The sequence below is a fragment of the Rana temporaria genome, chromosome 7, assembly GCF_905171775.1.
Source record: "Rana temporaria chromosome 7, aRanTem1.1, whole genome shotgun sequence".
NCBI lineage: Eukaryota > Metazoa > Chordata > Amphibia > Anura > Ranidae > Rana > Rana temporaria.
The window spans coordinates 5,924,362-5,935,990 of record NC_053495.1 but is presented as its reverse complement, the minus strand read 5'-3'; positions in this window follow the sequence as shown (position 1 = coordinate 5,935,990).

Below are 11,629 nucleotides of genomic sequence, written 5' to 3'. Positions count from 1 at the left end.
GGACCCCCTAGCAACTCCTGGAGGAGCCCCAGTTGAGAATGAATGGTAGATACAATATGAGGACTAGGACCATTCTCCACATTCATATTGGGGCCGTCTTCACATAATAGTAATTAAGGCATTGAAGCCGGAAGTACATCCTACTGCGGAGAGTACATCTCCTGTCTATGCAAACATCTCCCACAGTAACCTTAAATTAAATTCCTGAGCAGCGGGGGATTTTTTGGGGTCATTGAGGTCCCAACCTGAACATGCAGCTCCTGTACCTCCCCAGACAAGCATCTAACCTGGTCCGCCCGTTGCTTATAAGCTCTTTTCAGACTGGCATGTGCCTTATGAGTTCGGACATGTCAGTTCTTTCGGGCTCTTCCACCATTGGGTGCTCCTTCGGCTTTGCTGTTGATTGCAGTACAAGATACCCGATGCTTAGGTATCACACGGAAGGACTTTTTACTCCTTTTCACCAGGAAGCCTTTAGGAATGTCTGCTTCGGAAATGGTGTGGCCCTTTTTTTGGAGCATCAGAGCAGCCTGGGGGGCAAATTGCCCCCCTGGCCCAGTCTGCCCCTTGGGTGACACCACTGGCACAGCCAAGTCCCACAGCAAAGGTAGTGACCCAAATCCCAGAAGGAAGGTGAATATTGTTTATTTTTCCTTCCAATTTTTATTGCTCCTAATAGGAAGGGTGGGCCAGCAAGGTCAATTTTAATGGAAGGTCAACTTTTACGTTACAACAAGTTTATTAAAACTTTCTTATTCTTTGGTAAAAAACTGCAACAATCACGCCACTTATGTTACGCAAAAAAAAAAACAATATAACAAAAACGCCAACAGCTGCCCAATGCTTCTACGTATCGGAAAGGTCGATCACCGTGACCTACATCTTGAGGTTGTCTCCTCTTTTATAGCCAGCGAAAGGCCCGCCAGGGGGTAAAAATGTTTATCAAGCCCGGGTCACGGGGGAGCAGACGTCTATGTTTTCATATTGATTCATTCGTGGCGGCCCAGTGTCACTAATAAGCAGCTGTCACCATGACCAGGACTACTAGAGGAGGCTTGTAACTCAAGAGACAGCTAAGTGCCTGAAGGATGGCCGCCGGTCACACAACACTCAATGAACTGGGAGCCGTCAAGTCCCCCCCCCAAGCTATCGCAATCAGTCTTTATGTCCTTGACATGGAACCGTCATCGCTTGATGAGAGCGAAAGACAAGACTCACTAAATGACCTCAGTGGTAACCGTATCGGGAAAGAGACGATAGATGGAAGAATAGAACGCTCGCCATGACAAAGATACGAGAGGTAATGACGGCTCATCGGGACTTCAAGGACCACACAAGTCCACAATGTCACAGCAGAGGACCCAATGAGAGGACCATCAGATACTTCGTCCAACCAAAGACCAGCCATCCAACCGCTGTCCACATATTCACCGATCAATATATACAAATAGCCAACTTTCTACAAATATCCAAATTTCTACAAATTTCTACAAATATTCAAATTTCTACAAATATCCAAATTTCTACAAATATCCAACTTTCTACAAATATCCAAATTTCTACAAATATCCAAATTTCTACAAATATCCAACTTTCTACAAATATCCAAATTTCTACAAATATCCAAATTTCTACAAATATCCAACTTTCTACAAATATCCAAATTTCGACAAATATCCAAAATTCTACAAATATCCAAATTTCTACAAATATTAAAATTTCTACAAATATTAAAATTTCTACAAATATCCACATTTCTCCAAAAAAATTCATTTCTACAAATACCCACAGTTCTACAAATATTACATTTTATACAAATATCCAAATTTCTACAAATATTAAAATTTCTACAAACACCCAAATTTCTACAAATATTCAAAGTTCTACAAATATCCAAATTTCTCTAAATATCCAAATTTCTACAAATATAAAAACTTCTACAAATATAAAAATTTCTACAAATACCCACATTTCTCCAAGTATACAAATTTCCATATGATAACAGCGGCCAGAACAATAATAGCTCAAAAATGGAGAAAACTAACCATTGTCCACATACTCACCGATCAATACATACAAATATCTAAATTTTTACAAATATAAACATTTCTACAAATATCCAAATTTCTACAAAATACCCATATTTCTACAAAATACTCATATTTCTACAAATATAACAATTTCTACAAATATTTACATTTCTACAAATACCCACATTTCTACACATATTAAAATTTCTACAGATATCCAAATTTCTACAAATTTTAAAATTTCTATAAATATCCAATTTTCTACAAATATTAAAATTTCTACAAATATCCAAATTTCTACAAATATTAAAATTTCTACAAATATTCACATTTCTACAAATATTAAAATGTCTACAAATATTAAAATTTCTACAAATATTACAATTTCTATAAATATCCAAATTTCTACAAATATTACAATTACTACAAATACCCACATTTCTACAAATATGCAAATTTCTACAAATATTCAACTTTCTACAAATATCCACATTTCTCCAAATATCAAAGTTTCTACAAATTTCTACAAATATTTACATTTCTACAAATATTACAAATTTTAAAAAATACCCAAGTTTCTACAAATATTACAGTTTCTACAAATATCCAAATTTCTACAAATATTACATTTTTTACAAAGATCCAAATTTCTACAAATATTAAAATTTCTACAAATTTTTACATTTCTACAAATACCCACAGTTCTACAAATATTAAAATTTCTATAAATATCCAAATTTCTACAAATATTAAAATGTCTACAAATATTTGAATTTCTACAAATATTTGAATTTTTACAAATATTTACATTTCTACAAATATTACAATTTCTCCAAATATCCACATTTCTCCAAATATCCAAATTTCTACAAATATCCAAATTTCCATATGGTCACAGTGGCCAGAACAATAATAGCTTGAAATTGGAGAAAAACAACCATTGTCCACATACTCACCGATCAATACATACAAATATCTAAATTTGTTGCTGGCAGGGGGCAGACTTTTCTACCCCAGCTGTGGCTACTTTTGAAGCAAAACAAATGGCACTCTTAAAAAAGACCACTGATTCCACACACAAAGCATGAGCCCTTCTCTCCAGCATGCTGGTAAGGTACAGGCCTTCCTACTCCAGCTGTGGCTACTTTTGAAAGAAAACAAGTGGTACTCTTCAGAGAGACTACGGATTCCACATATAAAGCAAGAGTCCTTCTCTCCAGCATGCTGGCAGGGGACAGGCCTTCCTACTCAATCTGTGGCTAATTTTGAAAGAAAACCAGTGAAACTCTTCAGAGAGACTACTGATTCCACATACAAGAGTCCTTCTCTGCAGAATGCTGGCAGGGGCCAGGCCTTTCTACTCCAGCTGTGGCTACTTTTCAAAGAAAACAAGTGGTACTCTTCAGAGAGACTACGGATTCCACATATAAAGCAAGAGTCCTTCTCTCCAGAATTCTGGCAGGGGACAGGCCTTCCTACTCCAGCTGTGGCTACTTTCTAAAGAATAAAAAGCCTTGTGTTGGCGCACCCGGAACGTATTTAGTTGATGTAATCTATACAGTGACTGTATCATTCGCTCGCCCATAAAACGAGTTGATAGAATTGCGCTCTCCCCGGTCTCACTGCCATTATTTTTAGGTCTACAAATCTTCCCGATGACATTATCTATTTAGTGTGATGATTGCGTCTCAGAGGTTCTCGTTCACAAAGCTGCCGCTCTATTGATCCAGAAATTGATGCGCTCTATTTTTGTCATCCAAGATGCCGATGCTTTAATAGCCCCGTGACACTGGAGTCTCGGATAAGTGATGTTGTTATTGATCTGTTACAATGTAGCAAAGAGTTTTTGCTGGTCGCTGAACAATCCTGCCGTTACCTTGATGTATTGCAACACGCAAGCGGAACGTTCCAACCCGGATCAATGCAGTCCTTGCTGGCTGCCAAATGAAGCCTGTGCACAGATAATGCTCTATAATCGCACCCGGGGCTGGAGAGGGCGGCACGTAAAGCCCAAGTGAAGCCCCAGAAAGAGATATAAAGCCAAATAGACATTTTACACACAACCTCGATTTCATAATCCTACCGCCACTGAGCTTTATTGTCTAAATACAACTGTGCAGGGGGTAGGTTCAGTGCACTCCATAATCAGCACCTGGTCAGACACGCCCCTCTCTGATCAGACACACCCCCTCTCTGGTCAGACATGCCCCTCTCTGATCAGACACGCCCCTCTCTGATCAGACACACCCCCTCTCTGGACAGACATGCCCCTCTCTGATCAGACACACCCCCTCTCTGGTCAGACATGCCCCTCTCTGAACTGACACACCCCCTCTCTGGTCAGACACACCCCCTCTCTGGTAAGTCACACCCCCTCTATGGTCAGACACACCCCCTCAGTGATCAGACACACCCCCTCAATAGTCAGACACACCCCCTCAGTGATCAGACACACCCCCTTAATGGTCAGACACACCCCCTCAGTGATCAGACATGCCCCTCTCTGATCAGACACACCCCCTCTCTGGTCAGACATGCCCCTCTCTGATCAGACACACCCCTCTCTGGTCAGACATGCCCCTCTCTGATCTGACACACCCCCTCTCTGGTCAGACACACCCCTCTCTGGTCAGACATGCCCCTCTCTGATCAGACACACCCCCTCTCTGGTCAGACATGCCCCTCTCTGATCAGACACACCCCCTCTCTGGTCAGACACACCCCCTCTCTGGTCAGACATGCCCCTCTCTGATCAGACACACCCCCTCTCTGGTCAGACACACCCCCTCTCTGATCTGACACACCCTCTCTGGTCAGACATGCCCCTCTCTGATCTGACACACCCCCTCTCTGGTCAGACACACCCTCTCTGGTCAGACATGCCCCTCTCTGATCTGACACACCCCATCTCTGATCTGACACACCCCCTCTCTGATCTGACACACCCCCTCTCTGGTCAGACATACCACCCCTCTGGTCAGACACACCCCCTCTCTGATCTGACACACCCCGTCTCTGGTCAGACATACCACCTCTCTGGTCAGACACACCCCCTCTCTGATCTGACACACCCTCTTTGGTCAGACATGCCTGTCTCTGATCTGACACACCCCCTCTCTGATCAGACACACCCCCTCTATTGTCAGACACAGCCTCTCTATGATCTGACACACCCCCTCTCTGATCTGACACATCCCATCTCTGATCTGGCACACCCCCTCTCTGATCAGACACACCCCTCTCTGGTCAGACATTCCCCTCTCTGATCTGACACACCCCCTCTCTGGTAAGACACACCCCCTCTATTGTCAGACACACCCCCTCTCTAGTCAGACACACCCCCTCTCTGATCTGACACACTCCCTCTCCGAGCTGAGACACCCCCTCTCTGGTCAGACATGCCCCTCTCTGATCTGACACACCCCCTCTCTGATCTGACACACCCCCTCTCTGGTCAGACACACCCCCTCTCTGGTCAGACGCACCACCTCATCTTCTTTTGCAACAATGGGTCTGTGTGAAAACACTTGTGATGAGGGGTGTGACTGTAACTCAGCTCTGCCAGCACAGAGCACTGGAGGAGGAGAGCAGGAAGCATCTTCTTTCTCTTAAAGAAATGTATTATATATATATACAGGGATGGGACAAGGGGTGGGCAAGATAGACCCACCCACCTTTACGCAGCACACAGAGCTGAGGCTGTCAATCACAGGCTGTGTGCTGGAGCTCCCTCCCTGTCACCTTTTTTCTCATGGTGTCAGGAAAACTTTTCAGAAGTGACTCATGCAGATAGCAGAGGAAGGAGGCAGCAGACAGAAATGACACTTAGTGCTCTGGATGGAGACAAGTACACACTATAGAGGGATATGCTTTGTTCAGACTTCATGTCTGAGGTTTACATCCACACCTGAACCAGGAAGATTCACCTGCAGCGAATGTTTGGTGAATGTCAGATTCTCTGATTTAAATATTTGACCTGAATGTCCTCCATTTTCGGTTAACATCTACTTTATTAAAGTTTTACTTCTTTTAATTATTTCCCGGGGGGGGGGGGGGCACATTAATACAGAATTTTTTGAGCGGTTGGCGGTATATCCTTGTTGGCTGACGCAGGACATTTGGGGGTGGGGGCGGGGTGAACATTGTGAAGGTGGAAGCCGCTCGGTCTTGTCAGAGTTACATAGTTACCAGATGTTGAACCCGTGCGTGCTCGGCGGGCTGACCTCGGCGCGCTCGGGTTCACGGCTCCTTTCATTCCACGAGGCGTGATTACGCATAAACGTCTTTTTCATTTAATGGAGTTAATTACGTGATTCCGGCTGGGACGACGCAACGATCGCAGACTATAAGGCCCCATTCAAACCCCCGAGCGACGCACTTATTCGCTTTTTTTTCCGCTTTTTCTTTTTTTGCACGTTTTTTGTTTGACAGCGTAGGGCAGCCCATTGGCTTCATGTAGCAGGAATGCGCGTTCCCACAAACAAACGCGCCAATGTAGTAACTACTTTCAAGCTTCCCTGCAGTAGTTTGTGTCTCTGCCCCTCCCACAATGGCGAGATTTCCTGCAGTACTTGTGTCTCTGCCCCTCCCACAATGGCGAGATTTCCCTGCAGTAGTTTGTGTCTCTGCCCCTCCCACAATGGTGAGATTTCCCTGCAGTAGTTTGTGTCTCTGCCCCTCCCACACAAGGCGGGACTTCCCTGCAGTAGTTTGTGTCTCTGCCCCTCCCACAATGGGGATATTTCCCGTCAGTAGTTTGTGTCTCTGCCTCTCCCACAATGGTGAGATTTTCCTGCAGTAGTTTGTGTCTCTGCCCCTCCCACAATGGGGAGATTTCCTGCAGTAGTTTGTGTCTCTGCCCCTCCCACAATGGGGAGATTTCCCTGCAATAGTTTGTGTCTCTGCCCCTCCCACAATGGGGAGATTTCCTGCAGTAGTTTGTGTCTCTGCCCCTCCCACAATGGGGAGATTTCCTGCAGTAGTTTGTGTCTCTGCCCCTCCCACAATGGGGAGATTTCCTGCAGTAGTTTGTGTCTCTGCCCCTCCCACAATGGGGAGATTTCCTGCAGTAGTTTGTGTCTCTGCCCCTCCCACAATGGGGAGATTTCCCTGCAATAGTTTGTGTCTCTGCCCCTCCCACAATGAGGAGATTTCCTGCAGTAGTTTGTGTCTCTGCCCCTCCCACAATGAGGAGATTTCCTGCAGTAGTTTGTGTCTCTGCCCCTCCCACAATGGGGAGATTTCCTGCAGTAGTTTGTGTCTCTGCCCCTCCCACAATGGTGACATTTCCTGCAGTAGTTTGTGTCTCTGCCCCTCCCACAATGGGGAGATTTCCTGCAGTAGTTTGTGTCTCTGCCCCTCCCACAATGAAAAGATTTCTCTGCAGTAGTTTGTGTCTCTGCCCCTCCCACAATGGTGAGATTTCCTGCAGTAGTTTGTGTCTCTGCCCCTCCCACAATGGGGAGATTTCCTGCAGTATTTAGCTACAATCATTTATAATTACAGCTAATTACACAACACGGCCTCTTCTATAAGGCAACACTCTATGGAATGAATAATCAACAGAAATGTTTGGATTGTAAAAAAAAAAATGATGAAATTGTGTGAGGGCGGGGCATTACAGGAGATCCTATGATATGCAATTTAGGGGGTTATTTTCTCCCCCCTCTTTTGCAATCCCACTTTCATGTTTCTAGGTTTATTAGGATTTAATAGCAGAACTTGTATGTGAAATTTTACCAAAAAACGAACAAAGCACCTAAAAGTAGCATTTTGCTGCCATCTAGTGACGGAACGGTCAATTGCAGTACTGATCTGATCTGATAAAAAAATGTTGTGTTTATGGCTTCTGTAGTGAGATTTATAAAAGTTTTCACCTCATTTTATACAAAGTGCCCCATAGATTTTCATAAAATGATGTAACACAGGAGATTATCAGAGCCGGGGGTTCAGCCCTCCGACAAATGTAAATTCATAGAAAGTACAGCAAACCTTCAATGGTCGGTCTTCAGCTTCATATCCAAAACATAAGTTGCTTTTGGCAGCTTCTTCAGAATAATATTTAAAATTCTGTATTCTCTGCCCCTCCCACAATGGTGAGATTTCCTGCAGTAGTTTGTGTCTCTGCCCCTCCCACAATGGTGAGATTTCCTGCAGTAGTTTGTGTCTCGGCCCCTCCCACAATGGGGAGATTTCCTGCAGTAGTTTGTGTCTCTGCCCCTCCCACAATGGTGAGATTTCCTGCAGTAGTTTGTGTCTCGGCCCCTCCCACAATGGGGAGATTTCCTGCAGTAGTTTGTGTCTCTGCCCCTCCCACAATGGTGAGATTTCCTGCAGTAGTTTGTGTCTCTGCCCCTCCCACAATGGGGAGATTTCCTGCAGTAGTTTGTGTCTCTGCCCCTCCCACAATGGTGAGATTTCCTGCAGTAGTTTGTGTCTCTGCCCCTCCCACAATGGTGAGATTTCCTGCAGTAGTTTGTGTCTCTGCCCCTCCCACAATGGGGAGATTTCCTGCAGTAGTTTGTGTTTCTGCCCCTCCCACAATGATGAGATTTCCTGCAGTAGTTTGTGTCTCTGCCCCTCCCACAATGGTGAGATTTCCTGCAGTAGTTTGTGTCTCTGCCCCTCCCACAATGGGGAGATTTCCTGCAGTAGTTTGTGTCTCTGCCCCTCCCACAATGGTGAGATTTCCTGCAGTAGTTTGTGTCTCTGCCCCTCCCACAATGGGGAGATTTCCTGCAGTAGTTTGTGTCTCTGCCCCTCCCACAATGGGGAGATTTCCTGCAGTAGTTTGTGTCTCTGCCCCTCCCACAATGGTGAGATTTCCTGCAGTAGTTTGTGTCTCTGCCCCTCCCACAATGGGGAGATTTCCCTGCAGTAGTTTGTGTCTCTGCCCCCCCCCCACAATAGAGAGAGTTCTTGCACTAGTTTGTGTCTCTGCCCCTCCCACAATAGTGATATTTCTCTGCAGTAGTTTGTGTCTCTGCCCCTCCCACAATGGTGAGATCTCCTGCAGTAGTTTGTGTCTCTGCCCCTCCCACATTGATGAGATTTCCTGCAGTAGTTTGTTTCTCTGCCCCTCCCACAATGGTGAGATTTACCTACATCCTTACATTTTTGGCTTTGTCAGGCCCAATGTAGACTGTTGGTAAGCAGCAATGTTTAAGTTTTCCCACATACCTGCAGCTGTATTTAGCCACGGACTCTGGTAGGACAATCTCAGATATTCCTGGATGTCTGTGTCAGTGTCTGTGTTGGGGTCTGTGTCTGTGTCTGTGTCGGGGCTGGGGTCTGTGTCTGTGTTGGGGTCGGTGTCTGTGTCGGGGTCGGTGTCTGTATCGGGGTCTGAGTCTGTGTCAAGGTTGGTGTCTGTGTCGGTGTCTGTGTTGAGGTCTGTGTCTGTGTCGGGTCGGGTCTGTGTCGGGGTCTGTGTCTGTGTTGGGGTTGGATTCTGTGTCTGTGTTGGGGTCGGATTCTGTGTCTGTGTCTGTGTTGGGGTCGGATTCTGTGTCTGTGTTGGGGTCTGTGTCGGTGTCTATGTTGGGGTTGGTGTCTGTGTCTGTGTTGGAGTCAGGGTCTGTTTCTGTGTTGGGGTAAGGGTCTGTGTCGGGGTCTGTGTCTGTGTCTGTGTTGGGGTCGGGGTCTGTGTCCGGTCTGTGTCTGTGTTGGGGTTGGATTCTGTGTCTGTGTTGGGGTCGGGGTCTGTGTCTGTGTTGGGGTTGGATTCTGTGTCTGTGTCTGTGTTGGGGTTGGATTCTGTGTCTGTGTTGGGGTCTGTGTCTGTGTTGGGGTCGGGGTTTGTGTCTGTGTTGGGGTCTGTGTCTGTGTCGGGGTCTGTGTTGGATTCTGTGTCTGTGTCTGTGTTGGGGTCGAATTCTGTGTCTGTGTTGGGGTCGGGGTCTGTGTCTGTGTCGGGGTCTGTGTCTGTGTTGGGGTCGGATTCTGTGTCTGTGTTGGTGTCTGTGTCGGGGTTGGTGTCTGTGTCTGTGTTGGGGTCGGGGTCTGTGTCTGTGTTGGGGTCTGTGTCTGTGTTGGGGTCGGGGTCTGTGTCTGTGTTGGGGTCTGTGTCTGTGTTGGGGTTGGGGTCTGTGTCTGTGTTGGGGTTGGATTCTGTGTCTGTGTCTGTGTTGGGGTTGGATTCTGTGTCTGTGTTGGGGTCGGGGTCTGTGTCTGTGTCTGTGTTGGGGTCGGGGTTTGTGTCTGTGTTGGGGTCTGTGTCTGTGTCGGGGTCTGTGTTGGATTCTGTGTCTGTGTTGGGGTCGGATTCTGTGTCTGTGTTGGGGTCGGGGTCTGTGTCTGTGTTGGGGTCGGATTCTGTGTCTGTGTTGGTGTCTGTGTCGGGGTTGGTGTCTGTGTCTGTGTTGGGGTCGGGGTTTGTGTCTGTGTTGGGGTCTGTGTCTGTGTCGGGGTCTGTGTTGGATTCTGTGTCTGTGTTGGGGTCGGATTCTGTGTCTGTGTTGGGGTCGGGGTCTGTGTCTGTGTTGGGGTCAGATTCTGTGTCTGTGTTGGTGTCTGTGTCGGGGTTGGTGTCTGTGTCTGTGTTGGGGTCGGGGTCTGTGTCTGTGTTGGGGTCTGTGTCTGTGTTGGGGTCGGGGTCTGTGTTGGGGTCTATGTCTGTGTTGGGGTTACTGTCCTGCTGAAAGGTGACTTTTATTAATTTCAGATTGGACCCCGCCTGTATATGGCTTCACCATTCTTCCATAAATTCCCTCACACTTTGCATTGTGTACAGATGACAGGATGTCCACCTTTCCTCTCACCAGAGAACAAGAGAACTTCTCTCCATATTTCGGGGTCTCCCTCTCTGGCCCTTTCAGAGCTCCAAAGAATTACGATGTTATCTTCCTTAATTCCTAGCTGCGCAATGTTTGGGTTATCGGTGTCCCATGGACAGTTCCTTTGACCTTTGGGGGTCTTTGCAACTTCTTCGGGGGTCACCATTGGCCTTTGGGTGGTTCTCTGTCACTGTCACGCCTTCATTTTTCATATCCCATTTTTTTTTCTCCAGTTTAGTCCGATGCATATTCTGCTACATATTTTTGGTGGAAAAAAAAAATCACAATAAGCGTATAGTGATTGGTTTGTGCAAAAGTTATAGCGTCTACAAAATAGGGGATAGAATTCTGATTTTTTTATTTTTTTTTTATTTTTTACTAGTAATGGTGGTTATCTGCGATTTTTGTCAGGACTGCGATATTGCGGCGGACACATCGGACACTTTTGACACTTTTTTGGGACCATTCACATTTATACAGCGAACAGTGCTATAAATATGCATTGATTACTGTATAAATGTGACTGGCAGGGAAGGGGTTAACACTAGGGGGTGAGGAAGGGGTTAAATGTGTTCCCTGGGAGTGATTCTTACTGTGGGGGGAGGGGACTGACTGGGGGAGGTGACCGATCCGTATCCCTATGTACAAGGGAGACACCATCAGTCTCCTCTTCCTGACTGGACGTGGAGCTCCAAGGGAGCTGTAGAAAATGAGTTAGAGGGGCCGGAACTCCACTGCACTATCACTGCTACTTTTACAAGGTAACATAACTTTGTCTGCAAGGCGAGAGAATACGTTACAATGTCACAATGCATGTTACGTCAG